General features: G+C 35.2%; 1 protein-coding gene across 11 annotated transcripts in view; it reads right to left on the minus strand.

Moving 5' to 3' along the window:
* Positions 1–13,983, minus strand: part of RBFOX1 (RNA binding fox-1 homolog 1) — an 889,443-nt gene that overhangs the window by 37,494 nt on the left and 837,966 nt on the right. The window lies entirely within an intron of this gene.

Consider the following 13,983-nt stretch of genomic DNA (forward strand, 5'->3'; position numbering starts at 1 on the left):
TAATTTAATGTACAATTTGCAACGAAAAAGCAATCACAAAATCACTTGGATACGTTGAAACATTCCAGAGTTATTGCTACATATTTGAAAAATTTGACGTGTTCACTAAACGGTTAAGACATGCATATACTTTGTATTCTGCATGAGAAAATGGGTTAAAAATTTCTCTCTTTTTAATCACTAGATCCTTAGTTTGGCTTTATTCCACATCATCTTAAAAGGGTTGTCCTCACATTGATCTAAATGTTTGGGGCCGATAAAATAAAAAAGCCTATACTCCCCTCCCGTGCGGGCGTCGTTCCAGTGGTGTCGGTACTCGCAGTCCCGAGGCTCACGTGTGGTTGTTGTTACTGACTCCGCCTTCAGATGTTTTGAACATGAAGAAGAATTCAGGGCTGCAGCTGATCTCTGACTTCTTCTTCATGTTCAAAACATCTGAAGGCGGAGACAGTGACGCCGGCACTGATTGGACAATGGGGGACATGACTTAACAATCACATGAGAGCCCCAGGACCGCGAAAGCCGACACCACTGGAACGGCGCTGGCACTAGAGGTGAGTATAGGTTTTTTATTTTATAGGCCCCAAACATATAGATCAGGAAGGGGTTGTCCTAGTATTGGACAGGCTCTCTCTTTAAGCTCATCATCTTAGATATGGTCAGAATTCTGACATACAGTAATGTTAGATTTATTTCCAATTTAAAAAATAATAATTTAAAAAGTTCTATTTCATATTATGTCAATCAACAAGCACTTATTTACAAAGTGTCGTTTTGTATGCATTTTCTTCTTCGCAAAAAGATATTCACTTCTCTTATTTATTCAATTTCTGTTTACTTATAAAAACCGAATTATATTAGTAATAGAAGAAAATAAGCTACAATGCAAACAAGGTCTTGGTGCCTAGGTATATGTAATAACTTAATGCTCAAGTAAAATTTTCCTCTGCTACTTAACTTGGAGTGATCAGAGTTATGGAATCCTATATTCATGTTTATATCTGTAATACAAAAATTATATATACAACCCATTTTCCTTTTATATTATTCATGACAGGAATCACAATTAAGATGCAAATTTCCTTTGCATTGTACAATTTATAGGAAGTAAAGTGCCTGCCCAAGGTGACACGGAGTAACAAAGATAGGATTGTGGTATGGCCTTTCCTATGCAAACTGCAGAGTCTGTGCTTTATGCTTCCAGTATCTTGCTTCTCAAACTGCAGCATTATTATACAGCAATAATAAAATGCCGAGAATGTTTCCTGCTCAAGTCAATACACTGCAGTTATTCATGTGTGATATAAGTCAAGGTGTAGTAAAAGTCCAAACATTAATACTTATTCCGTGAATTTTAAAAACGTTTGAAAAAAAAAAATCTACAGGGCACAAATTTCATTTTATGAATTTCCACCAGAATTTCTTGGAGCAATGCATAATTCTGTGAAGTATGTGTTTTACATTTTATGGAATGCATAATTTTGTCTCATTATATATGTATGTTAGGATTGTGACACCTCAAAATTATTAACTCTATATTTTGCTTAGGTGGTCACTGTATTTTCAAATAAACTGATCTAGCTTTATAGATAATGTGCCAAATACGACATCGTCAATTCTCTTCCATTAAATATTAACGTCCCCAAAAAATCACTCAAAATGTCCAATGGCACCAAAAGTCAGCTCACCGTTATTGTGTTGAGGACTCACAGCTTTCACAAACATCTGCCTAGATCAACAGACTTCTTAATCCCAAACTTAGAGAAAGTCCAGTAATGCTGAAAAAATCCCATAAAATTTAACGGTTACTTTACCATAATTTAAAAAAAAGGTATCAAAGAAGTCAGGAGCCCATGAATGGCCTCCATGTTTCGGCAGGTTGTGCCTTATTCGTGCCAACAGCCATGATGAAACAAAGTCTTGTGGGATTATTTCTGAATTAATGACGTTTTCTAAATTTCGGACAAAGTGCCTGCCGTCTGCATATCTTGTTGTCCACTTTCTGCCAAGTGTAATCCACCTCTAGATGCATAAACACCAACATGGATTGCATAAAGTAGGGGCAGGCCTTTCTTTCTTCATTCCTGCTGTTCTGTTTGTCATTTAGCCATAGTAGAGATACAGGATTTTGGTTCAGGCAAGGCAAGACATTGGACAAGGGCAAGAGCATTCATGTTGGAAAATGAGGGAAAGAATATTAAAGCATCTATAGTGCTGGCAAATTTCTGATATAGAGGGACTGCCCATTCAAAAGGCGTGGAAAACAATTTACAGAACATGAGAATAGGAACAGTTTCTTGACATACAATACTGGCATGTGCACCAAAATCGTTTTTTTATTTCTGTTGAAAGTGAGGAACATCTTATGTTTCCACCTTAAAAGCTGAAGCATGATTGTTTGCTTTGGGCAGCAAGTCCATTGCTTTCTCTAGATAATTAATATTGGTGCTTAAGAGTTAAGAAATTGAATACTACAATCTATAATCTTACATGCACACATTTTAAAGAGGAAATTTCAAAATGTACAGTGATTTTAATAAAAAAAGAGTAAATAATATTAATTCTCTAAATATATGTATGGTCACATTTTTTCAAAAACTTCAAAATTGAAACACTGAATAATTAGAAAGGAAATTGATGGAATTGACTGGATAATTATATCAGAAGCAAGTTTTTACATAAGAATCAAAGTAATGGACAACTGGTCCAAAATAAGCCCATTATAAGACAAAAGGATATATGTACATACACATGGCATATAAAAAAAACGGTGAGAATCCATCGCCTAGTGTATAATAAGTAGAAACTCATAAACACATTTTCCATTTTGGAAAGTAATTACAAGAAATTTTGGGATTTAAGAGTCACTCCATGAAAAGCTTTTGTATAATGTGATCGATCTCTACATGCCCTCATAGTGTCTTTTACCTGAATAATACCATTACTGAGATCTCCTGCTGTCTTTTTCTGGGCTGTAGTTGAAGCTTGTATTGGCCACACAATGATGACTGACCCCCTGCTGAATTCTAATTGGACACCAGTGATGTTGGGGCTTGAAAAATGTTAAGATTTACAAATAGCTCATTTTTATGATAGTTAAGCCCATTATGGTTTAAGGAGTAGATTAGCTTTGTACAGCTGCCAACTGACTTCTACATAGGGTGATCTAATTAATATACAACTGACTCATTTACTGTCCTGAAACTATTTTTATCCTGTGGATAGCCACCTCTTGATGTCATAAAATAGTAACAGCAAATAACAGGAAGCACGAAGTCATTACAATGTAAAGGTAAGGAACATAAACACAATGCGATGACTTATTTCTTATTTTTCACTGGAGTGTTGATGTCAAAGAGGTTTTCTTGTTTAACAGTAAAACATCCCATAGATTTGAATTGCATTGCTTGCCTATTGCTTACCAACTGCTGCTCTTTGCTGACCTAGTGACAGTGGTGATGTCACATTGACAGCATGTGAATAATTCCAGCTAATTACTGGGCTTAGCAGTTATGATGATGTAGACAGCACAAGACCAGTGACTGGCTAAGTCACAAAGTGTTGGCATGACATTACCATAGCTGCTATGTAAATAAAGACAGTCTGGGAGCTGCAGAGAAGCAGTCCTTGAGTGTCAGTAGGTAAGATGTTCAAAGAAGACTATAGTCCAAAAATCAATTCCAATATAGACAAGAACACATAGAAAAAAATCCAGTTTAATTAAAAATCAGTAAAATATATAGATACAGTACAGACCAAAAGTTTGGACACACATTCTCATTTAAAGATTTTTCTGTATTTTCATGACGATGAAAATTGTACATTCACACTGAAGGCATCAAAACTATGAATAAACACATGTGGAATTATATACTTAACAAAAAAGTGTGAAACAACTGAAAATATGTCTTATATTCTAGGTTCTTCAAAGTAGACACCATTTGCTTTGATGACTGCTTTGCACACTCTTGGCATTCTCTTGATGATCTTCAAGAGGTAGTCTCAGGAAATGGTCTTCCAAAAATCTTGAAGGAGTTCCCAGAGATGCTTAGCACTTGTTGGCTCTTTTGCCTTCACTCTGCGATCCAGCTCACCCCAAACCATCTCGATTGGGTTCAGGTCAGGGGACTGTGGAGGCCAGGTCATCTGGTGTAGCACCCCATCTCTCCTTCTTGGTCAAATAGCCCTTACACAGCCTGGAGGTGTGTTTTGGGTCATAGTCCTGTTGAAAAATAAATGATGGTCCAACTAAAAGCAACCGGATGGATTAGCATGCCGCTGCAAGATGCTGCTGTAGCAATGCTGGTTCAGTATGCCTTCAACTTTGAATAAATCCACAACAGTGTCACCAGCAAAGCATCCCCACACCATCACACCTCCTCCTCCATGCTTCATGGTGGGAACCAGGCATGTAGAGTCCATCCGTTCACCTTTTATGCGTCGCACAAAGACATGGTGGTTGGAACCAAAGATCTCAAATTTGGACTCATCAGACAAAAGCATAGATTTCCACTGGTCTAATGTCCATTCCTTGTGTTCTTTAGCCCAAACAAGTCTCTTCTGCTTGTTGCCGGTCCTTATCAGTGGTTTCCTAGCACTATTTTACCATGAAGGCCAGCTGCACAAAGTCTCCTCTTAACAGTTGTTGAAGAGATGAGTCTGCTGCTAGAACTCTGTGTGACATTGACCTGGTCTCTAATCAGAGCTGCAGTTAACCTGCGATTTCTGAGGCTGGTGACTTGGATAAACTTATCCTCAGAAGCAGAAGTGACTCTTGGTCTTCCTTTCCTGGGGCGGTCCTCATGTGAGCCAGTTTCTTTGTAGCGCTTGATGGTTTTTGCAACTGCACTTGGGGACACTTTCAAAGTTTGACCAATTTTTTGGACTGACTGACCTTCATTTCTTAAAGTAATGATGGCCACTTGTTTTTATTTACTTAGCTACTTTTTTGCCATAATACAAATTCTAACAGTCTATTCAGTAGGACTATCAGCTGTGTATCCACCAGACTTCTGCACAACACAGCTGATGGTCCCAACCCCATTTATAAGGCAAGAAATCTCACTTATTAAACCTGACAGGGCACACCTGTGAAGTGAAAACCATTTCCAGTGACTACCTCTTGAAGCTCATCAAGAGAATGCCAAGAATGTGCAAAGCAGTCATCAATGCAAAAGGTGGCTACTTTGAAGAACCTAGAATATAAGACATATTTTCAGTTGTTTCACACTTTTTTGTTAAGTATATAATTCCACATGTGTTAATTCATAGTTTTGATGCCTTCAGTGTGAATGTACAATTTTCATAGTCATGAAAATACAGAAAAATCTTTAAATGAGAAGGTGTGTCCAAACTTTTTGTCTGTAGTGTATATATATATATACATTTAATATACACATATATTAAATGTATATATATATATATATATATATATATATATATGTGCCTAATCATATCTGTCAGCATTATTCCTTGGTATTTTTCTACCATCCGGTGACAATTATATATATATATATATATATATATATATATATATATATATATATATATATAGTACAGACCAAAAGTTTGGACACACCCTCTCATTTAAAGATTTTTCTGTAATTCATGACTATGAAAATTGTACATTCACACTGAAGGCATCAAAACTATGAATTAACACATGTGGAATTATATACTTAACAAAGAAGTGTGAAACAACTGAAAATATGTCTTATATTCTAGGTTCTTCAAAGTAGCCACCTTTTGCTTTGATGACTGTTTTGCACACTCTTGGCATTCTATTGATGAGCTTCAAGAGGTAGTCACTGGAAATGGTCTTCCAACAATCTTTAAGGAGTTCCCAGAGATGCTTAGCACTTGTTGGCTCTTTTGCCTTCACTCTGCGATCCAGCTCACCCTTAACCATCTCGATTGGGTTCAGGTCTTGTGACTGTGGAGGCCAGGTCATCTGGCGTAGCACCCCATCACTCTCCTTCTTGGTCAAATAGCCCTTACACAGCCTGGAGGTGTGTTTGGGTTCATTGTCCTGTTGAAAAATAAATGATGGTCCAACTAAACGCAAACCGGATGGAATAGCATGCCGCTGCAAGATGATGTGGTAGCCATGCTGATTCAGTATACCTTCAATTTTGAATAAATCCCCAACGTTGTCACCAGCAGAGCACCCCCACACCATCACACCTCCTCCTCCATTCTTCACAGTGGGAAACAGACATGTGGAGTTCATCCGTTCACCTTTTCTGCGTCGCACAAAGACACGGTGGTTGGAACCAAAGATCTCAAATTTGGACTCATCAGACCAAAGCACAGATTTCCACTGGTCTAATGTCCGTTCCTTGTGTTCTTTAGCCCAAACAATTCTCTTCTGCTTGTTGCCTGTCCTTAGCAGTGGTTTCCTAGCAGCTATTTTACCATGAAGGCCTGCTGCACAAAGTCTCCTCTTAACAGTTGTTGAAGAAATGTGTCTGCTGCTAGAACTCTGTGTGGCATTGACCTGGTCTCTAATCTGAGCTGCTGTTAACCTGCAATTTCTGAGGCTGGTAACTCAGATAAACTTATTCTCAGAAGAAGAGGTGACTCTTGGTCTTCCTTTCCTGGGGCGGTCCTCATGTGAGCCAGTTTCTTTGTAGCAATTGATGGTTTTTGTAACTGCACTTGGGGACACTTTCAAAGTTTTCCCAATTTTTCGCACTGACAGACCTTCATTTCTTAAAGTAATGATGGCCACTCATTTTTCTTTACTTAGCTGCTTTTTTCTTGCCATAATACAAATTCTAAAAGTCTATTCAGTAGGACTATCAGCTGTGTATCCACCAGACTTCTGCACAACACAGCTGATGGTCCCAACCCCATTTATAAGGCAAGAAATCCCACTTATTAAACCTGACAGGGCACGCCTGTGAAGTGAAAACCATTTCCGGTGACTACCTCTTGAAGCTCATCAAGAGAATGCCAAGAATGTGCAAAGCAGTCATCAATGCAAAAGGTGGCTACTTTGAAGAACCTGGAATATAAGACATATTTTCAGTTGTTTCACACTTTTTTGTTAAGTATATAATTCCACATGTGTTAATTCATAGTTTTGATGCCTTCAGTGTGAATGTACAATTTTCATAGTCAGGAAAATACAGAAAAATCTTTAAATGAGAAGGTGTTTCCAAACTTTTGGTCTGTACTGTATATATATATATATATATATATATATATATATATATATAAGTATATAATATATATTCATATACAGTACAGACCAAAAGTTTGGACACACCTTCTCATTTAAAGATTTTTCTGTATTTTCATGACTTTCAAAATTGTACATTCACACTGAAGGCATCAAAACTATGAATTATCACATGTGGAATTATATACTTAACAAAAAAGTGTGAAACAACTGAAAATATGTCTTATATTCTAGGTTCTTCAAAGTAGCCACCTTTTGCTTTGATGACTGCTTTGCACACTCTTGGCATTCTCTTGATGAGCTTCAAGAGGTAGTCACCGGAAATGGTTTTCACTTCACAGGTGTGCCCTGTCAGGTTTAATAAGTGGGATATCTTGTCTTATAAATGGGGTTGAGACCATCAGTTGTGTTGTGCAGAAGTCTGGTGGATACACAGCTGATAGTCCTACTGAATAGACTGTTAGAATTTGTATTATGGCAAGAAAAAAGCAGCTAAGTAAAGAAAAACGAGTGGCTATCATTACTTTAAGAAATGAAGGTCAGTCAATGCGAAAAATTGGGAAAACCATAAATCGCTACAAAGAAACTGGCTCACTTGAGGACCGCCCCAGGAAAAGAGGACCAAGAGTCACCTCTGCTTCTGACGATTAGATTATACGAGTCACCAGCCTCAGAAATCACATGTTAAAAGCAGCTCAGATTAGAGACCAGGTCAATGTCACACAGAGTTCTAGCAGCAGACACATCTCTTCAACAACTGCTAAGAGGAGACTTTGTGCAGCAGGCCTTCATGGTAAAATAGCTGCTAGGAAACCACTGCTAAGGACAGGCAACAAGCAGAAGAGACTTGTTTGGGCTAAAGAACACAAGGAATGGACATTAGACCAGTGGAAATCTGAGCTTTGGTCTGATGAGTCCAAATTTGAGATCTTTGCTTTCAACCACCATGTCTTTGTGCGACGCAGAAAAGGTGAACGGATGGACTCTACTTGCCTGGTTTCCACCGTGAAGCATGGAGGAGCAGGTGTGATGGTGTGGGGGTGCTTTGCTGGTGACACTGTTGGGGATTTATTCAAAATTGAAGGCATACTGAACCAGCATGGCTACCACAGCATCTTGCAGCGGCATGCTATTCCATCCGGTTTGCATTTAGTTGGACCATCATTTATTTTTCAACAGGACAATGACCCCAAACACACCACCAGGCTGTGTAAGGGCTATTTGACCAAGAGGGAGAGTGATGGGGTGCTACGCCAAATGACCTGGCCTCCACAGTCACCAGACCTGAACCCAATTGAGATGGTTTGGGGTGAGCTGGACCTCAGAGTGAAGGCAAAAGGGCCAACAAGTGCTAAGCATCTCTGGGAACTCCTTCAAGATTGTTGGAAGACCATTTCTGGTAACTACCTCTTGAAGCTCATCAAGAGAATGCCAAGAGTGTGCAAAGCAGTCATCAAAGCAAAAGGTGGCTACTTTTAAGAACCTAGATTATAAGACATATTTTCAGTTGTTTCACACTTTTTTGCTAACTATATAATTCCACATGTGTTAATTCATAGTTTTGCTGCCTTCAGTGTGAATGTACAATTTTCATAGTCAAGAAAATACAGAAAAATCTTTAAATGAGAAGGTGTGTCCAAACTTTTGGTCTGTACTGTATATTTCCACAAAGTTAATTGCAATGCAATTTTGGGAGTTAGATATATAGAGATTTGGTGCAATGTACTGCACCAAAAATTAAATCAGTAGTGAAAAAATTTAAATACATAATAGCTAGACATACTACCAAAAAATAATAATAGACTGTGTCACCACATTGGCCTCCAACACCAACGCATGTTTTGACCATGCTTCATCTGGGGGTCAGAGATGGAGGGAAGTAGGTAGCAAAGATGCGCTGATAAGATAAATTTAGTCAAACATCGTTCCATGATATCAGTGGGAGATAAACGTTCATGGGGGTCTGAGGTGGAGGCCGATGTGGCGGCGCAGTGTATTATTATTTTTTGGGGTATGTCTAACTATTATGCATTTTAATTTTTCACTACTGATTTTATTTTTTGTGCATTGCAGCAAATCTGTATATATCTAACTTGCAGAATTGAATTGTAATTAACTTTGTGGATATATTCAGTTGTGCTTAAAAGTTTACATACCCCGGCAGAATTTTTCCTTTCTGAGCCTTGTTTCAGAGAATATGAAACAAGGGTCATTTGGATGTTTTTGGTTGTTATTAAAATTTAAAAAGAGAAAACACAGTAGTTTGACAATAAATGGCTTCACCCAACCAATAACCATGAGTGGAGAAAAAGGTTTTTTTATCATATTCTCTGAAACAAGGCCAAGAAAGGAAAAATTCTGCCAGGGTATGTAAACTTTTGAGCACACCTGTATGTGCTTACACAAACCTGTTATCATTACTCATTGGTAGTATTCTGCCATCTGGTGGATACCCTTTGTATTGTAATCTTATTTTCATTATTTTGTGTCTCTCATCAGCCTCCCCCTGCTTTCATTGCTCTTTGTTTTTACTATTAACTTTTAACTTTTATTTTTATTGTATAGTTGTGTATCTTAATAAAATATTTAATGTGTATATATACATTTCTCTCATTCTTTATCAAATTGGGTTAACACTGATAGGTAAGCAATTCAAGCCTTTGGGTTATTAGACTGGAAAACTGTAGCCTTTAAGTAGCTAAGTTTTAAAATAATTCCAGTTTATCAAATAGCGTGTTGTTTAATCACACAGTAGACCTTGCAACTTTTTATCTCCATGTCTGTTTCAAATATTGTATGGTGATTAATATATAGTACATATTTGGACATGATATCAGTAATAGTTAACATCTTCACTTATGACTACAAGTGCATCTGTAAGGATAACAATGCTATACAAGAAAAACAAAATCAAACATGCATTTATATTTAATTTGTAAAAAACAAAACATCTATTAAGATTTTTATATGCACAATCAATACAGTGTATACCAAAATCACATGCACAGGCTTAAATCCAACATTTTATGTGTGCAAAATCAGATTTCAGCAGAGCATTTGTTAAATAAAATAATGAAATAAATTTCACAATTTTTTGTTTAAAACCACGACATGCTTGCATTGCTCTTTTTTCTTTAAAATGGAATGGCAACAAATATGCAGCACTCCCTTTAATTTTAGTGATTAAAAGCCACCATGACATTCAGGGAATCAGACTTTGACTACATAGTGATAAAAGAGCATATCAATAACAACAACAAAACATTATATTTAGGACAAGGCATGCGTCAGCTACACATGCAATTGCTTTTCTTTACATCATGTATCTACCTGCTCTAATAATAGAGGATTACTGCAAAGTATTCATGCACTACACATTATGTATCATTCCACACAACATATATGTACCATTATGCATTCTAAAAAACAAGAAATATACGAGAGCATTTTTGTGGGTAAATCTTCCCATGATTCAACAAAAGATTGCAAATAATCCAGTATATTTTTTCATTTTGATACCTTCTTTTTATTCCTCACACTATTGTATAGGTATGTGAATTTTAGGTTCAAATAGCAGTGTCTACACATAAATAGAATGTGATTAATAGAGTTAAGCCTATAATGTGTCTATTTGTCATAACCAATCTGTCCATCAGCAAACACATGTGAGAAAAGGGTAAGCTGTTTATAGGAAGGACAGTATACTTAGATATATTGAGGGAAGGGAGGTGAGGTAAGTGAATGAGTTTACAAAAAAGTAAAAAAGATATACTGACATTGTATGTGTGTGTAAATATATGTGGAAATGTATATTTTCTAATATCTGGATGCACATATTAGCTATTGATTATTTTACAATGTATAGAAAAATAGCATAATAATAATAATAATAATAATAATAATAATAATAATAATAAAAATAATAATAATGATCATATTTATTATACATTAAAATAATATGTAATTTAACAACTTCAGGACCAGGACATTTTCCCCTGTTCATGATCAGGCACATTTTTGTTTTTCTTTCATACATGTGGCTTTAAGATACTCCAATTTTTTTCCTTGCATGGATATTCAAATTATTTTTGTCTCTCTTTTTGTGATATAAAAAGCCTAATTTTTATGCCTTTTTTATAATATAGAAAAAGGAAGGAATGTAAAGAAAAAAAAGAAAAAATAAAAGTATATTTTCAGTTATTACTTTTTCTTTTACGACCACAAGGGTGCAGCAAAATACATTTTATTTTTTGTACCCTTTTTTGTTGCAATCATTTGTAATCATTGGGCACGTCTTTTTTTTCCTACAAGGACAGGACTAGAAACAGTGATTCAATCTATTCAATTGTGTCTCTCTTTCCCTCCCCCAGTTTATCTTTTTATTCATTCATTTATTACTTGTATTGTGTTGCCATAAGGTCAAAAAAGACATTTTCATTTTAAACTCTGATCGAATTGTTAAGGCTGCAGTCTATCAGCAGTCACTGATTTACTGCAGCGGTCATATGAAATAACAATGTCACATGACCACTGGGATCACAGTGCTGACATTACTGTAATGAAGCCAATCCTAGATGTGAGTATATGTTTTGTTTTTTTTTTCTGGGGTACTTTAGCATTTAAGAAGGGTTTTAAGTGCTGGACATCATCATTATAAAGATTTTGCTAGGCTATATTTTAATGTAACTGCTTAGCTAAATTGATTTAATCTTTTAACAACAGAAAAAGATACTGGAGGGAAGATATAATATATTGGCATGTTGCATATGATATTAAGAGAAGAATGATAATGCACATATATGGACATTCAATTGTAGATTTCATATTTTTCTAGAAATGTTTAAAAGACAAAAAGGGACTATTTTGCTAACTCTTATAAATGGTCTTATATACACTTTGATAATTGATAGTAAAAGCATACATATTTAACTAAATAACCAGACGATCAGTTACAAATATGTTAAATATCATTTTGATGTTACAAATGTTACTTTGTTGATCTAGATTTAGCAGATAACTTTACTCTGAAAAATTTTTACTTTAAATTTTTACATTTTTTAAATTAGTCATTTATTCGTGATTCATTCTATATATGCATTCTCTGTTTAAGGGGTTTCACAACCATCTTTACGGTATGGCCTCCAGATCAATGTTCTCCATTCAATAGTTCCGAAATCATATATTTTTCTAGGGCTGTCCAGCTACTGGCAACCCTAAATACCATCAGGACCTAGTGACACTAAGCCATGATTTTACAAAAATTTAGCACTAGAGTCAAAGTTATATTACTGGGAGCCGACATATGAACTTGTCAGACTTTAATTTTACTTTTTAATATCCACTACGGCTTTATAGTACCTTTCATATTTCAAAAATAACTTGCGGGTTGGGGACTTTTCATGCTCTATAAAAGTAAATAGGATATACTACATTTTTAAATTCTCAGGGGAGCATTGCATAACCTGTAAGCATTCTTACAAAGAGAAACTTTACCCTTTTATCAGGGGACAATCACCCAGCTAAACTAGTTTTCCTGCTTTGCACTGATGAAGGATAAACACCCCAAAACATGTTGTGTTTGGTTTGACTTGTGGCAAAGCCCTTGAAAGGGTTGATATTGACTATTAAGATTTCTACTTTCAATAGGTGGCTCAAGAATTTCTGACCTCTTCTTTGTAGAGGTTACTTGCATGTTAGGATATACTGAATGAATTCATCTGTTTTTATATATCTTGTTAATATGAATTAAGTTTTATCAAGAGAGTGTAGCCATATCTCTGCCAAAACAGGGAGGTGATATCCCTGATCTTGTAATCTTGGGAGTGCTAGCTGTTAAAAACTTTGAAATTTAAAAACTTTTAGCTCATCTAATTAAAATGCAATGCAATTTTATGGTGGGAAAAACATTTAGGGTAAGATTTGTTGCAGAAAATTCTGCAATTTAAAACTACTTTCATATATCATACAGTAACATGGGTTGTTTTTAGAGTAAGTGCATACATTTCTGAAAAGTACATTAAGATGAATCGGAAAAGAGATTTTTGCATCAAATCTTCAACTTCTAAACTTTGTTTTATAGATTAGAGTTTGTATAATATTTTTATTATTATTATAAATAACCGTGTCCTATTCTATGGGATATTTTCTATCCACTAATAATTATAATGAAGCTATTAGATAACTTAATTTAAATTAATAATTCTATTATTTATATGATATTTCTTTGATAAATCTTTTTTTTTAAACTATATGGCAATGCAGATTTTAATTTTTTCATCAGAAGGCTAAAATATGAATCTAGCAGATTACAAGTTTGATCATGATGTGAGAGATGTGAAAGCAACTTTATTGTTTAAGTATTGTTAAGAAGAAAACTATATAAGGTACTTATAACATTTTAAATCAGAATTGAAAAAAATAAAGTTTTAAATAAAAGTCTTAAATTAAAATAATAATGTTAAAAGCTTATATTGAAAGATATGAGCTATGTTAAAGGTAAATACAAAGTATTGTTATTATTATTATTATTATTATTATATGTTTATTCCTGGAATTTTTAAATCAGATTATATTTACTGACATTGTAGATGTAAATTGTTTGCAGCATTGATTGGCATAATAAATACAAACTGCCGTATTAAATAATTGTATGTATAAAACAGGGACTATGTGAATGTAAAGAAATGAAAATTTATGTAAAAAATACAATAAGAGAAAAATTGCTGACTTAAATAAATACTCCAGGAAAAATCAATATATATTTATATGCTAGAATGGAGTCTTGAGCGAAAAGTGCATAC

This window comes from Phyllobates terribilis, unplaced genomic scaffold (assembly GCF_046119375.1).
Source record: "Phyllobates terribilis strain yellow unplaced genomic scaffold, ASM4611937v1 Scaffold_9__5_contigs__length_417890890, whole genome shotgun sequence".
Taxonomy (NCBI): Eukaryota; Metazoa; Chordata; class Amphibia; order Anura; family Dendrobatidae; genus Phyllobates; species Phyllobates terribilis.